Source organism: Choloepus didactylus, chromosome 25 (assembly GCF_015220235.1).
Source record: "Choloepus didactylus isolate mChoDid1 chromosome 25, mChoDid1.pri, whole genome shotgun sequence".
Classification (NCBI taxonomy): Eukaryota; Metazoa; Chordata; class Mammalia; order Pilosa; family Megalonychidae; genus Choloepus; species Choloepus didactylus.
Window position 1 is genome coordinate 3,069,999 of NC_051331.1, and position 9,794 is coordinate 3,079,792.

The 9,794-nt window shown below is 42.9% G+C and overlaps 1 pseudogene; it reads right to left on the reverse strand.

Moving 5' to 3' along the window:
* Positions 1 to 8,027: 8,027 nt before the first annotated feature.
* Positions 8,028 to 8,982, reverse strand: LOC119520589 (annotated as a pseudogene).
* Positions 8,983 to 9,794: the final 812 nt, after the last annotated feature.

Genomic DNA, 9,794 nt, shown 5'->3' on the forward strand with positions numbered 1-9,794 from the left:
CTCCTTGCTCTCCCTCAAACCCATCAAATACATTCCCATCTCAGCACCTTTGCACTGGCTGTGACTTCTGCCTCCAATACTCACCCCCAGATATCCACGTGGCTCCCTCCCTTATTGCCTGAAGTGTTCGTTCTGCTCAAAAAATCATAGAGACCTTCCCTAGCCATGCTACACAAAATAGCAACCCCCCCTCCCGTTTCCCATCTCTCTTGATCTGATTTTTTCTCAGTGTGCTTATGATCACCTGGTGTGTCTCTGCTTATGGGATATTTCCTGTCTCTGACCTTTAGAAAGTGGCCTCAAGGAGGTCAGTGTCTTGGTCCATTTGGTCCACTGCATTATGCCTAGATGGCATATGGTAGACACAAATATTTGTTGAATTAGTTAATTTAGAAGAATGAGGTCAAATGAAGATAATCACAAGGTATACATTTTGCCCTTGCAATTGGAAAACCTTTCAAGTTTGCTAACACTGTGGAAGTGGGCATGGGGAAATTGATTTCACCATACGTTGCTGTGTTTCCCCAGGCAAATCACTTCCCCTCTCTGAGTCTATCTTGTAAGAATGTGAAAGCAGCTCCCTTCTAAGGCAGTCTAAGGCTGAAGTGAGACAATGCTTGTGAAGGACTTGGCACGGGGTCTGGCACACAGATGCCTTTGATAAACAGCATTTAGGGTGATACCATAATTTCAAGTTTTTCTTGATGAGCTTGCAATCAGAGAGAGAGGTTTGAGGTGGGGAAACGACCAGTTGGAAATTTCAGTCTTTGTCATGTTCATTTGTGTAGCCCAGTGGTGGAAGGTGTGAAACCTCAGGAGAGGGGTGTAGTCCAGCAGGAGGCACAATTGGGGGAACTTCTAATCCAGCTGAGCTCCATGACTGGCCCCTCTTCTTCCAGAATCCCCTTCTCCATGACCTGCCTCCTTCCTTTAGCTCCTAGTATCCATGGATGGTACCCATGCCCCATCACCATGGTAACAGCTGATGGGAAGAGAGATAGGCTCTCTCAAGAGATACAGAGAGATGCTCTGAGCTGTGGCGAGGGCTGTGCAGTGGTTAAATGATGGAGCAAAGTGACCTTGTATAAATCCCTTCCTCTCTCTTAGCCTCAGCTTCCCATCATTAAAATGGGTTTAATAATAACATATCCACTTCTTAAGGTGCTTCTGAGGAATAAACAACATCATCTATGTATGACAATTGCCAGTGACTGGTATACAGTAAAAATGCCAGATTTTTAAAATCTTTTTAATAATTATCTTTGCCTTTCTATGTGTCCAAGCCTGTGCTGGGTTTGGGGAGTAGAAAGATGCAATCATTGCTAGGCTCTGACTTTGAGGAGTTTCTGTGATGGTTGGTGAGATGATACAGAAAAATATTCAGGCAAGCACCAAGATGTGGACTAAATGCTAAGGGCTGCCAGAAGGGAAAGGCTGCTGTAACTTGGGATGTGTAAGCCAGGGGTCTCCTCAATCCTGTACTCCAGGTTGATTCTCACCGGGAATGGCCCTCAGGGGACATTCAGCAAAGTCTGAAGACAGTTTTGATTGTCACGACAGGGGTGGGAGAGGGTGGATAGTGGAGGGGGAAGATGTCTACTGGCATCTAGTGGGTAGAGATCAGGGATGCTGCTAAAGATCCTACAAAGCATAGGACAGCCCCCTGCTGTGGGTTGAGCTTGTCCCCCAAAACTTATGTTGAAATCCTAACTCGCAGGACTGCAGAATGTGACCTTACTGGGGAAACAGGGTTGTTGCAAATGGAATTAGTTAGGAGGCGGTTATATCGGAGTAGGCAGTGCCCTCATCCTCTGTACAGTATCTTCATAAGAAGAGGAGTGGAGTCAGACAAGACCCAAAAAAGAAGACGGCTATGTGAAGACGGAGATCGAGACTAATGCAAGCCAAGGAGTGCCGAGGTTTACCAGCCACCGCCAGAAGCCAGGAGAGCGGCAAGGGACAGATTCTCCCCCGGACCCTCCAGAAGGAGCCCTGCCCTGAGGACATCTTATTTCACACTTCTATCCTCTGGACCAGAGAGAGTAAATTTATGTTGTTTTATGCCACTGAGTTTGTGGTAATTTATAAAGCAGCCCCAGGAAACTAAACAGCCCTCAACTCAAAGAATGATTCATTCTCAAATGTCAGCAGTGTCCAGGCTGACATATCCTTCTGCATCTATTCAATAAAACCTCCCTGAGCACCTACTGCGTGGCCAGACACTTTCTAAGCATTACTGGGGACATGGTGTTCAACACATTAGGCAATGACCCTGAACTCAGGGTTTGCAGTTGAGAGAGGAAGACGGATATTAAAAAAAAAAAACCACTCCAATTAATATATAATTACAGATTGTGATAAAAGCCATGAGGAAAAGAAATGAGTTGCTAGGAGGATGTGTAACAGGGTTGTGACCAAGTATGGAGAAATCAGGGAAGGCTTTCTTGAGGAAGTGACATTGAGGCTCAGGCTTAAGGATGTGAAGGAAGAGGCTGGGGTTGGGTGTCCCAGGTGGAAGCAGCAACTTGTGCAAACGTCTTGAGGTATGAGTGTGCTTGGTTTATTACAGGAACAGCATGGAGGTTAGTGGGGCAGAAGAGGTGAGAACAGGACAGGACTTGGAGAAAAAGTTAGCCCAGACCCAACCATGCAAACCTCAATGTCCCCACTAGAGTTTGTACCATATCCTTGAGAAAGGGAGTGTCTTAAGCAGAGGGGTGAGGTTTTAGACTTGCCCTTTTGAAAGATCTCTCTGGATGCAGGGCAATGACAGCCTGGGGCAGGGATGAGTGGGTATTGGGAATAGAGCTAGAGGGGAAGTCTCCTTGAAGAGAGGACTGGATTTTAAACCATAAGCAAGAGGTTCAGAGTCAGCATCCGAGGAAGAGCAGGGAAGAGAAGGGAAGGCAGCCAAATGCATTTCTCAAGCTGCAAGCAGCACTGCAGCACCTGGCTCCAATGAGCTCAGGGAGGGGGTCCCTTAAGGTCTGAGGAGCTCTTCATCAACAGCCCACCTCTGGGCTCTGACCCTGCCTTGGGGAGACCAAAGAATGTGCACAGCGAGAGCCGTTAGCAAGGAATGACAAACAGCTAGGAATGTAGGGGATGGGGAAACTTCAGAAAGTGGATGTTGAGTAGTGGAGGGAGAGAAGGATGGAACCCCCGGGAAGGGGTTGGGGGCTGACTGCTGCTAGTGGTCATCTCCCCCAAGACGCTGGCTGTGTCACCACTGACCTTCAGGTACTCATCCCTATTTTCCATCACCAGATATATTGGTGATGATTTCTGTCTTTTGATCTCTTGCAGGGAAAGAGAAGTAAGATTTTGAGATGGTCTAATAGAGCCAGAATTAGGGTGAGATAAGGGAGGTACTCATCTTGAGCACAAAATGTAAGAGGCATAAAAAAACTCAGTAAACAAGGTAAATAATAATTTTATGCAATATCTTAAAAAATCAAAATTAATGCAAAAAAGTCCATGGTGAATAAAATATCAACATTTTAAATGAAGACAGAATGCAACCCTGTACTTTCTTAATTCCCTTTCACCTCACTGTAATCCAGTCCCTGGAGTCTAGAATATGCCATTTATAAAAGCAACTAAGCTCATTATATTCGACTTCTTTGGTTGTTTTGAATTCACAAAACTAATACTAAATAAAGGACTAAATATGTTTTTTTTTAAATTTCAGAATTCATTTACGTTGGTCAACTGAATTAGAGCAACTCAAGTTTTTCTCTGATGACTACAAGGTCTCTTTTAATTTCCTGGCTGCTAAAACAAATACTATGCAATGAGTTGGGTTAATAACAGGAGTTGATTGGCTCATGGTTTCAGAGGCTAGGAGACGTGCCTCTTCCTGGGTCAAGATCTTCTGACTGGCTGACAACCTCTGGGATTCTTGGTTTTTCCATCCCATGGCAATGCACATGGGGACGTCCTCTTGTTTCTCTTCCAATTCTGTTGATTTCCAACTTCTGGCTGCTCCCTGGGGCTTCTCTCTCCATCTAACTTTCACTCTGCTTATAAAAGACTCTGGTGATCTGAATTAAAGTCCAGCCTGATTTCGTTGGGCCACTCCTTAACTGAAGTGACATCTTGGGAGTGATCTGATTTAAGATGGGTCCACACCTATCAGAACATGTCCAAACTGAGGTCCACAATTCCATTGACCACAAATCACATTGACACTTCTGGATATGACCAAAGAACCAGTGTCTCAAACCTTCACCACCAGAGTTTTCAAATTCACACAGTCTAATTCTTACCTGTTTCCCAGGACAACCAATATACTCTGAGATGCCTCTGGATCCATCACTAGCTTTGGAGCACTGGCTAGATCCCAGGACTTGTCCTGGATACTTACACATTTCCTCAAGCACAATAACTCCAGGAGAGGCTATAGCCTGTACTGCATTTGGAACCCACATTATATTGGGGAGGGAAAGTATGCACCCAAAATGCTGCTAATTACCTATACTGGGTCTTCTCAATATAACGCAGAATCTGGATTTAAAAGGCGGTCAGACTTAAAATATAGAATATATGTTACAAGGATATAGAATGAGGCTAAAGAATGGGGAGCGGTTGCTCAATATGTGCAGAATGTTTATCTAAGTTGAACTTTAAACGTTTGGAAATGGGCAGAGGGGACAGTTGCGTGTTACTGTGAGAATAATTAACAGAGCTGAATCGTGTGTGAATGTGGTGAAAAGTTGAAGTTTAGAGTCATGTATGTCACCAGAAGGAAAGTTAGAGGCCAAAACATGGGAATGTAAAACACAGTGAATCTTGTAGTGGACAATGTCCATGACCGTACAAATATAAAAAATTATTACATGAACTAGAACAAATGTATGACACTATTACAATGAGTTAATAACAGAGGAGTTTATGGGGAAAAATGTACCTATTGCAAACTAGGATTATAGTTAGCAGTAATATTTTAATACTCCTTCATCAACAGAAACAAATGTACTACACCAATACTATGTGTCAATAATGGGGGTGGAGGTGGATAAGGGGTATAGGAGGGTTTGGGTTTTCTTTTTTTAATTTATTTTCTGTAGTAATGAAAATGTTCTAAAATTGATCATGGGGATGTATGCATAACTATGTACTGATACTGTGAGCTAGTGATTGTATATTTTGGATGGTTTGTTTGGTATGTGACTATTTCTTAATAAAACTGCATTTTAAAAAGGGGGTTGTCAGAACTCTTCAGGACAAGCAACATAATATTTAAACATGACACTTATGTTTTTATTATTATTAATGCACTTAACAAAAGCCAAACACAGAAATGCTACAGCCAGTTCTGCCCAATTTAGGACATGTCTCCCCAACTCTCTTACATTGAGTTTCTTGTTAAATTCCTGAGAACACCACACAGATTTCATCGATGACTGTTAAAATGTGTCTCTTCTTTCTAATCCAGGACTTCTGTCCTTCCTGATAGAGACTGATCTCCCTTCCCCATAGTCCCTGAGAAATGTACATTTCTGATTCCTAGCTCCAACTTAAAGAAGAGGTTCAATTCTAGTGCAAGACCTTTAGTAGACTGACTTAACATGTTTATCTCAATTTCTCCATTTTCAAAATGTAACTAATAATCCTATCTACTTTGTGAGTTAAAAAATCCATTCCATATCAATCACTTGATATCATATCTATCATTATTTATCAGGGAAATGCAAATAAAAACTACAGTGAGATAACAATTCACACCCACTAAGATGGCTAGAATCAGACACTCAGACAGTAACAAGAATTGGAGATGATGTGGAGAAATTGGAGCCCTATACTCTGCTGGTGGGAATGCAAAAGAGTGCAGCCACTTTGGAAAACAGTCTGGTAGTTTCTCAAATGATAAAACATAGAGCTACCACACAACCCAGCAGCTCCTCTCCTAGGTATATATCCAAGAGAAATGAAAATATGTTCACATAAAACCTACACACATATTTATAGCAGCATTATTCATAACAACCAAAAGGTGGGAAAAATCAAATGTCCATCAACTGATGAATGGATAAACAAATAGTGGTCTATCCATACTATGTAAGAATATTTGTTCATATAAAGGAATGAAGTTCTGATACACGCTACAATGTAGATGAACCTCAAAATAATTATGCTAAGTGAATGAAACCAGTCACAAAAGACCACATATCATATGATTCCATTTATCTGAAATGGATAGATTAGTCAAATCCATAGAGACAGAATGTAAATTAGTAGTTGCTTTGGGCTGCCAGGAAGCTGGTGGAGAGGGAGAGACAAGGAGGTTGATGACTAAAGGGTACAAGGTTTCTTTTGCAGGTGATGAAAATATTCTAAAATTGGTGATGTTTGCACATATTTGTGAATATACTTTTAAAATATTGAATTATGAACCTTAAATGGATGAATTGTGAATTATATCTCAATAAAGCTTTTTTTTTTAAAAAAAAGACCATACCCAGCTGATGATAAATGCTCAATAAATGGGGAGCTAAATTATTAAAAAAAAATAATAAAAAGTAAAAAAAAAAACACAAAAAACTGAAACTGCTACCAGCATAACAAGAAATAAGGAAAGAAAGGAAGGAAGGAAGGAAGAAAAAGAAAGAAAGAAAGAGGAAGAAAGAAGGAAGGAAGGAAAGAAGGAGAAAGGAAAGAAGGAAAGAGGGCTGGGAGCAGGCATGGAGAGTGGGAATCAGAGAAAGATAGAAAGAAAGCTTCTGTCTCCAACTCAAATGTTTGGCTTCATCTTTGAACTAAAATCCTTAGAAATGAAGATTCCCCAGCTGACCCAGACTTCCAGAACCAGGCACTCTGGGGCAGGGTCCAGAATTTCTTGCCTTAAAAGCCCTCCTAGTGACTCCGAAGTACCCCCAAATTGCAGATTCACTGTCTACAAAGGACTCACCCAACCAATTTCATGTTGCATTCATGAACTTGGTCAAGTCCTGTAGTTCACTCATCTACGTTTGCTTATTTTAAAAATGGGGGTGTAACCCAAGGAGACTTCCTGGCTCCATCTGGTCACTGGGTCTCCCTTGAGGCAGGCTCAATGTGTTGACGCATCACCCAAAAGCATCTGACTCAACAGCAAATTAAAGAGAAATCAGTTTTATTGAGGTTGTCAAGGAGAGTCAGGGGAAGGGGATTTACACCAGGCACTCTTTGGCATCTATACAAAATTCCCACTTACATCCCTGTTCTTTTTCCAAATTTTCCTGTCAGGTACTGGGCTCCTGTGTCCCCTAAGTCCCCACCAGCTGTCAGCAATTCATCTTTAGCCCTCTCCTTCCCATTTCCCTCCACCCAGCCACACTTTCCTCATCCTTTTTCCAGGTCTCTGACTCATCTGTCTACATATCTGTTTTCTCACAAGGAGAAATTCAGATCACCCTCTCTCTTCTTTTCTATTTAATTTGACTCCCTAGACCCATCATTCAGCTATACCAACAAAGGAACACCTAGCAGGCACCCCTTCTCCAAAAGAAGTGAAGAACTGTAAATTAAAAGCATTTTCTCCATCAAAAGTACTTTCCTTTCTTAATAGGATTGTTAGAATGAGAGAGGTGAGGAATTTGAAGGATAGCACATAATACTAAGTACAGAGCAGGCTCTCAAATCATTGTTCATGTCATTTTTGTTTTTAGCACAACAAGAGGAGGAAGCACAAATGCATACCCTTGTTTGCTTATTAAAGAGAAGCCACGGACATAAGTTCCCTAAGACAAACTAGGGACTTGCCCCCTCTCCCACAGAAACCTAGTCTCAGGCACAGGTTGTTCACACATGGTCAGTATTGAAGAGGTCATGAGACCCCTGAACCCAGGTAGGGACGAGATCAGGTCAAGCAGTAAGGGGAAGAGGAGAGGAAATAAATATATACAATTTACAGAGTCATTACTAAGGATGAGAGTGGGTTTCCCAAACAGGAATCACCACAAGTTAAACATAATTATTCCCATTTTACAAATGAAAAGGCTAAAGTGCTCCCACCCACCACGCTTTCTGTCACAAAACCATCCCCTTCAGGAGCTCCGAAGAAAGAGTTCCCTGAAGAAGGTCTTCTTCATGGCGTTCTTCAACTAAGGAGTACCTGAGGCTGAATATGATGGGGCTAAGGAAGGGGGTAAAGACTGTGTAGGTGGTGGCCATGAGGGCGTCTCCTTCCAGAGACTGGGGGCCCTTGGGCTTGAGGTAGACGACAGAGGCGAAGCCGTAGTGCACGACCACCACAGTGAGGTGGGACGTGCAGGTGGAGAAGGCTTTACGCCAACCCTCAGCCGAGGGGATCCTCAAGATGGTGGCCATGATGAAGGCATAGGAGAGGAGGATGAGGACAAAGCAGCCCAGCAGGGCTGTGATACACACCAGACCCACGCCCATGGCCACAACTGGCACATCGTCCCCACAGGCCAACATCAACAGGTGTGTCATGTGGCAAGCAAAATAGTGGACCTCATGGGATCCACAGAAGGTGAGGTGGAAAATGGACGCCGTCACCACCAGCCCCAAGACTGAGCCACCTGCCCAGGACCAGGCCACCAGGGAGGCACAGCCACGTGGGCTCATGAGCATGTTGTAGCGCAGGGGGTAGCAGATGGCCACGTAGTGGTCATAGCCCATGACGGTGAGCAGGAAGGAGTGGGTGAAGCCAAATGTGAAAGCAAAGAACATCTGGCTGGCACAGGCCACGAAGGCGATGGAGTGCTGCGAGGAGAGCAGGTCAGCCAGCATGTGCTGGATGATGGTGAAGGTGTAGAGGATCTCGGAGATGGAGAGGATGCACAGGAAGAGGTACATGGGCGTGTGCGGGCTGCACTCTCTCCAGATGGTGGCCATGATGAGCAGGTTTCCCAGCAGTGTGAACAGGTACATCATCAGGAAGAGCAAGAAAAAGGCAGGAAGCAGCTGGTGTGAGAAGGTGGAGAAGCCGATGAGGATGAATTCAGACACGGTGCTGTGATTCTGATCCAGCATGGAGGCCACACCTATTGTGGAAGAGAAGGAAGAAGGTCTGGTGGCAGGAACTCAGGGTCTCTATTCAGTCATATCTGCGGCTCTGCAATGTTGGGTTAGTCCTTAATTTCTTTGTTAAATTGAGATGAAATTTGCATAACATAAAACTATCCATTTTAAAGAGTACAATTCACTGATGTGAAGTACATTCACAATGTCCCTAAACATTAGTTCTAAAACACTGTCATCTCCCCAAAAGGAAACCAGTGCCCTTAGTAGTCACTCTCCATTCCCAGCCCCTGGCAGCCACCACTTTGCATTCTGCTTTCATGGCTTTACCTATTCTGAATATAAATGTCTATCAACAGACAAATGGATAAACAAATCATGATTTATACATAAAATGGAATATTATTCAGCCTTAAAAAAGGCATGAGGCTCTGATAAATGCTGCAACATGGATTGACCTTGAAGTCATCAAACTGGGTGAAATAAACCCTGCACAAAAGGACAAATATTGTATGATTCCCTAATTTCTGAGCCAAGGCTTAATTTTTTTATTTTCTCACCCTTAAAAGGAAACTGATAATAATAATTCCTAGCATCAGGGTTGTTATGAGGAGTAAATAAAATTATACAGATATTGTGCTTATCACAGGGTCTGGAATAGACTAAATGCTCAAGAAGTTTAAGATTAAGGACAGGCATGGATAACCAGAGTCAGATTCTCTTAAATTGTAGCCACCTACTGATGAATCTCTCTTTTAATTGGTGGGGTTAACCCATTTATATTTTTGGTAATTACTGTTGTTTTGGTACTTAATTCTGACACCTTT